Genomic DNA, 6,580 nt, shown 5'->3' with positions numbered 1-6,580 from the left:
CTGCTATGGGGAGTAGATGAGAAAAAAGGTTGTTCCATAAGGTATTAATACCAGACAAGGGGATTCATCCCATCTAACTCTGGACATTTGCAGTGTAACCATTTATGTCTGAGTAGTGTATCTAGACTCCCTTTGGAGTCAACACAGAGAAAGAGGCATTTCTAGAGAGTGACTCATGTGACCTATTTCACATGATGTGAATCATGGCCAAGAGCTGCCTGTCTTTCTTTGCTGACTACTATGAGGAGAGTGAAGAGTGAAGAGGTCAAGTTTGGACTTCTATACTGTAGACATCTTAAAGCATTTAGAATGATTCCCACCTCTGATACTTGTGCAGAAGTCTGTTATTGCCTAGAGTAAATTTTTACACACCATAAAATGCAATCAAATTTGATTAATGTCTCTTTGCCTACAAAGAGGACTAAACAAACAGACAACTGATAAGGACAGGCAAACCCCAGAGCACTGCAGATTAAAAGGTCACACAAGTGATCTAGGGGCTATCATTTTATTCCAATACTGAGTATTTTAGGGGTACAGGTCAAGGGCACTTTGACTAATGGGACTTCATCTAGTACATTGGACCAAAGTCAAGGGCCCTAAACCCAACCCTACAGATTCCTTGTGTGGCTGGGCTCCTTACAGTCCAGGGGAGTCTAGAGAACTGTTTACTTGATCAGTCCATGCTACTGTTTCTGGGGTGGACAGAAGAGGGCTGTGGACAAGATGTCTAGGTAAGAATACATCTTAGATAATTCTTTGCAATTTTTGCAGATTTCTTTGCATACATCCATCAATAGGATCTTACCAAGGCAGATCTTCACCTCATCACACTGTTGATTGAACTTAGTCATAAACCATCCTTGGCCTCCAATGAAAAGCATCAAGGAGGCAATGTGTATCCTTGGCAGTGACAGGCCCTAGAGTGGCTCAAAGGCTTGAAGGGATGGCAAGAAGACACAACCTGTCTTGTTTTTTCTTTTGAAGTATGATAAGGCAACACAGCATAAAACTTTTTTCCCTTTTTGCACTGTCTGGCATACATCTGGTCAGCATCTAGACAGAGGACTGATCAGACTTGGCAGAGGTAGTTTGGCTGTGCAGCATGATGCCTCCACGCAGTATAGGAAGCCAGATGGCATTAACACCCTGTAGTGGTGCCAAGGGTGCTGGGGTGCAGTGTGGTCCTGGGTGCCTCAGAAAGTCAGTCTAGGAGCTTGATCCTAATATTGCACCAAGGGCTCTGGGAAAAGGCAGTACAGCTCCAGATTTCATCAGGCAAGTGATCTTTGGGCAAGATGCTTAGCCCCAGGATTTTTCAAGGGAGGCCATAACTTCTAGATAGCTGCATCATTTTGGAATGTTAACATTGAAGAAAAAGAAAGGATTGAGAAAGAGTAAATAAAGTCAACTGCTGAGAAAAATAACATGCACAGTGTGAATGAAAATAGTTCATCTCAAATTAGGTACTTCAAATCCCAAATTAATTCCTGGTATAAAAGAAATTGTGACCTCAAATTTCTCAGAACTTTGATAAAGACAATAATGTGGGTTTTTTTTCCTGAAGTGCTTAGAGATGTCAGACAACTATATAAGATTTAAGTGTTATTAAGTGTAGATATTAGCTGCTGTCCTGTAAAATATAGTATGCAAACATGTTGGAAACTGCTGTGGGATGCAGGAAAAGGGTTGATATTTAAATATAATTTTACACCTTGACAGTGTAAAATTTCATCATCAAAAAAGTCATAAAGTGTTTCTGTCTTATTTTGGTGGAGAGAGGAAAGTGGCTAACTATAACAAAATGCTTAAAATATCTGGTGCTAAGGTTAGTGGCCCTTACTAAAACTCATTAACTTCCCTCATTTGGTATTTCCTTTTCAACATATGAAAACACATTTCTCCTTCCAGCTGAGCCCAGTTAAAAGCAAGACATGACCTTTTTCTCTGCTGCACAGGTGTCCATCTTGGTGGAAATGCATGATCTCTACCTCTTCTTGCAGTGGTGTAATTCCATGTAGATCAAGAAGAATCCAGCTCCAGAGGTTTTTACCCCCAATCTTGTCAAAATTCATGTGCAAGAGGAAACTGTTTTGGTGAGCTTACATTCATCCTCAGTGAGCTGACTTTCAGATCCTAACATCAGTGTAAAGACAGCCTTTCTTTCCTGGAGGAAATCAAGGGCTTGATCAGGCAGGGAGCTGCAGGCAGGGCTTGAGTACATCTGGCAGTGTTCTGGGGAACTCTGAAAAGCCTCTTGCCAAGTACTGAGGAACTGATCTGGGGGAACGCCCTTATTCAGAAGTGCACATTTACATGCCACTCTACCACCTTTAGTACTTTCTGAACTGGGACTTCCTCCTGTGGTGTATACCTTCATCTCACCATTTCTCCCTATGTATTTACACCAAGTTCAAATAATGGCTCCAGGCTGGGCTTATGAGAGGAGGGAACAAAAATTATCAAAGCAGTGGAAAAAGTTTTCAACGTGCTGTTGGGAAATCATGTGTTGTTTTTCTTTGTATAAATTTTCCTGCTTTTTCCATTTCATGGCTAATTGAGCCAAGGCCAAATTGCCTATTCACCACTGCCTAACAACATCTTTGTTTCTGATGATGACTGTGTATAGTAAAACCAGCAATCTTAAATGGGAGAAGTTGGTCATCAGAGCTTCCAAGCAGTTTCAGAAGAGCTACCCTAATTCACAGCAGTTAAATATCTGTCACCCTGACTTCACTTTGCTACTTAAATGGATAAATAGTTTCCAAAGCATGCATGACTGCATTGAAAATCTTAAAAACTGACATTGCATGAAAAAGCATTGCCTGGCTACAAGAGATTCATCACACCAACCTGAGATGTCTCCAGCAAAGGCTCCAGCCTCCAAACTAACCATGACTGCTAAGATACCATTCCTCGGTGCTACTTCATTGTTTGTTTCATGATGAGAGGAACCTGAATGTTCACCCTGGAAGTGCTCACTTCTTCAAATGGACAGGTGAAGCCCACAAGTTTTATCTCGATATAACAGCTCTCTATAGACCCTCTATATTCAATGTTTCTGTTATGACCAGAAGACCCCTAAAATGTCCACATTTCAAAAGAAAAAGTTATGACATTGATTAGGAATTCTTCACTAAAAGTCACACCAAGGAACTTTACCAAACTGCTTTGTCACAGCAGCCCTGATATTTGGCTTACTTAAAGCCAGATCACAGAGGGTAAATGTATCATACAGAAGAGCCCTCTGTTAAATTAGCAAGATCTAGAAATAGTCAGAAAATGTCTCTGAAAGCCAAAATGTAGCTAAAATACTTTGCCTTCTATCAAAACCCAGCAGTGCCCCATAACATTCAACATTTTATTGTTATTTTGATGACAACATTTTGTTTAAGAAACAACACTTGGAGGATTATCTTGTGTCAATCAGCAGCCCTTCCCATTTCAGCCATTGATTACAACAAGAGGGTGTCTTTTTTTTTAATTATACCCTCTAAGGTTATATCAGCCTAGAGGCTTTGTCCCTTCCCTTGGACCTTCTTTGGCATTTCTATTGACATGTCAGCAGCAGCCTCATGAGATCTTGGCTTTGTTGCTGGAGGTAACTTGGTAAGTTGCCAATGCCACTTCACCATTTCACTTGTGCCTCTTTGCTGTCATGGCCTTCTTGGTGACGTCACTGCCAGGCATCAGAACTGATTCACTCTTTCTGGGGAATGTTATTTTTCAGCTGATGTAGGCTTAGCCCTGCAAATCCTTGTTCTGGCAATAGCTGTTGCCCATGGAGAGGTGTGAAGCCAGGTACAGGGCACCAGGGAAGGGAGCAGAGGGAACATTTTAAGTTAGCTTCATTGACAAAGCCAGAGTTTCCTGAAATTATGGCCTCTGTGGACCTCATGCTGTATAAAATGAAAGGGAAACTTAAGCCAATTAAGCCTGTGTATTAATTGTGGAAATTCTTATGTGGTTCTAAATCTCCTTTAATGGCACTGGGGTTTTATTTTTTCATTTGAAAGGATAGTTAATTCTCACCTAAGCTTTTTTCCCCCTTTCTTTTGCATTTTCATGCAAATTCACTCTTCATTTTAAAGTTACTTTCCAAACACAACTCCACTCATTGTAAAATATAACACAAAATGAAAATCCCTTCAACGTTCAAATAAAAGTAACTTGGAAACTGAAGAAGAAAGCTTTCAAAGGGCAGACTTCAGTAGCTTTAATGTTTGTTTAAAATACATGCTCTACACTTTAATTTCAACTTCTATAATTTACCTCACTAAGTCACAATTCTCAAAGGTGTATGAATTCACAGGGAGCTTGCACAATGCACAAAGTTCAACATGGGGATACATTTTCAGAATTAAAGACGGCTGTATTCAGACCAGGGGCACTGCAGGAGCTGATGCTCCCACAGATTTCTTGCAGAAGCCCCCTGTTTGTGGAAATGCATTAGCTTCATTCTGGGGACACGATGACATCTGTACCAGCTCAGGCCATGTTAAACGTTGGTTATAACCAGATCTGTAAACTTTTTTGGATCAGCTTGCTCTGCATCAGATGCAGACACATAACCATCATCTTTCCACTCAGCCCAAGTCTAGAGAAATATTTCTGTGCTAGCTTTATGCCTTTTTTATCAAGTTTAAGCTGACTTCAGTATCTTCTCCGTTAGATGTTCTGTGACAAAATGACTCCCTCAGACTTTTTTGAACACATTTGAATTGACAGAATAAGTTCATAAAGGTTCAGTGATTTGTATCACGTCGTCACGGCATTACTGACTCATTATATGGCACATCAAGACTATGTTCAGGGCGATGCCAAAATGAGGCCCAAGTTCTTGAAAAGTGATCCTCACTGATCTGCTCACGAGCCTGGCAGGCTTGCAGACTCAACTTGAACTCTGTTTATATAAGCTGAAGGGCTTTGAAAGAACAACATAACTACCTCCACACTCACTGCCTTTCTGCTTTCACCACATTGTGGACACAACAGAGCTGGATAAAACAAAATAAAATCTGAAAACAGGTGTTATTTCCAATAATTATCTGTTTGATCACATGGCTCTTGTTAAGGACAATGCAGTGACAGGAGTCAAAGAGCAGAAGGAAAAGCATAGGATACATGCCCATGTGCTTTGTGGGGAAGGCCTGGGAGATCCTTGCACAAGCACTGCCTGTAAATGCCTGCACAGCCACAGCCACTGTCATGTTGGCAAAGCAACTTTTCTTATTTGAGGGTGCAAATGTGGCATAAGCAGGTTGTCTTTCTCCTGAAGACAGATCCCAGAAACTCTGGGTGAGCATGCCCAGGTGCCCTTTTGTGAGATAAATCACATCAAGACAAATGTGAGGAGAGACAATACTCCCTGAGGAGTTCTGACTCAGATGGGGAGGAAAAGAGTTTGCTCACAGCCACTACAGATATGGCTCAGGGCCCCGTATAAGAGGTGAAATAAGTGTCACACTTGGGTCATGGGAAGATAGCTACAAGCCAGCTTAGCTACAAGCAGAGATAGCCTGTGACAGCCAGTCACACTCAGTAATTGCATGCTTTGTGTGACAGATAGCAGACCCAGAAACAGCAAGCTTGTTAAAACCCTAGAGCATGGGCAACGTACAGAAATATACATGGGATCTTCTCAATTAGCCCAAGCATGCAACAGTATTTTTTATGCCAGGTTTTTGCATCGTTGCCTGGTTTAAGTCTAGCTGCAGGACTGACAACTGTCTGATATGAAGTACAAGATTCTGGACTGTACTGTGAGTTCAGTCTGAGTAGATCAGTTAGGGATGTAGCGTCAATGAAAGACTGTGACAATATGAAATCACCCTTTCTTCTGTGTAGAAGCAGTCTCCTCACAAAGGCTATGGCTCCATGGATGCAAATCCTGTGTGGGAATGTTCAGAGTCAGATTCAAAATGCCACAGCTAGGTGATGCAAATTTCTGAACTTCACTCTGCTGGTTTAGATTTGTTCACAGATTTCTCTGGAAGCATGTTGTCCTGGCAAACTTCATACCATTTCAGCCATCAGCTTCTCATGTCCTATGACTCTAGATGGACCAGGTACCATCTTTCTTCATCACAACCAGCATAAACAAATGACATAAAAATTGTATTCTGTTATTTTCCTAAGAAAACTTTCATATGCTCATTTGTAATCTGGATTAAATTAGAACTGCTGGGTGCTCCAGTACTGCACAAGTGTGATATTAATTATTATAGGACTACAGTTAACTATTCCCCTTAGGCTATACTGCAGTGCCATTTGAAGTAACTCTTCCCAAAATTACTTTCAGGACATGATTTTGTGGTACCTAGATCTCTGTGCAACAACTTCAGAAATTCCCGCTCTCACCAAATTGCCTACCACTCATTTAAAGCAGGGTGTTAATGGGAGGTAAAGCAAAACTTGCAAAAAAATAAAGATGGCTGATGTTTTTTGCTAACATCAGCCTAGCTACCAAACCACAATACAGGGAAGCCGTACCAGCACAGCTGAAAAAACAGCACAGATGTGGAGCCTGGCAGGGGATGGAGAAAGGTGGGCACCTCCAAAGTGCTGACAGTGCTGACTG

This window comes from Vidua macroura, chromosome 2, assembly GCF_024509145.1.
Source record: "Vidua macroura isolate BioBank_ID:100142 chromosome 2, ASM2450914v1, whole genome shotgun sequence".
Taxonomy (NCBI): domain Eukaryota; kingdom Metazoa; phylum Chordata; class Aves; order Passeriformes; family Viduidae; genus Vidua; species Vidua macroura.
Note: the sequence above shows the minus strand (reverse complement) of the source record.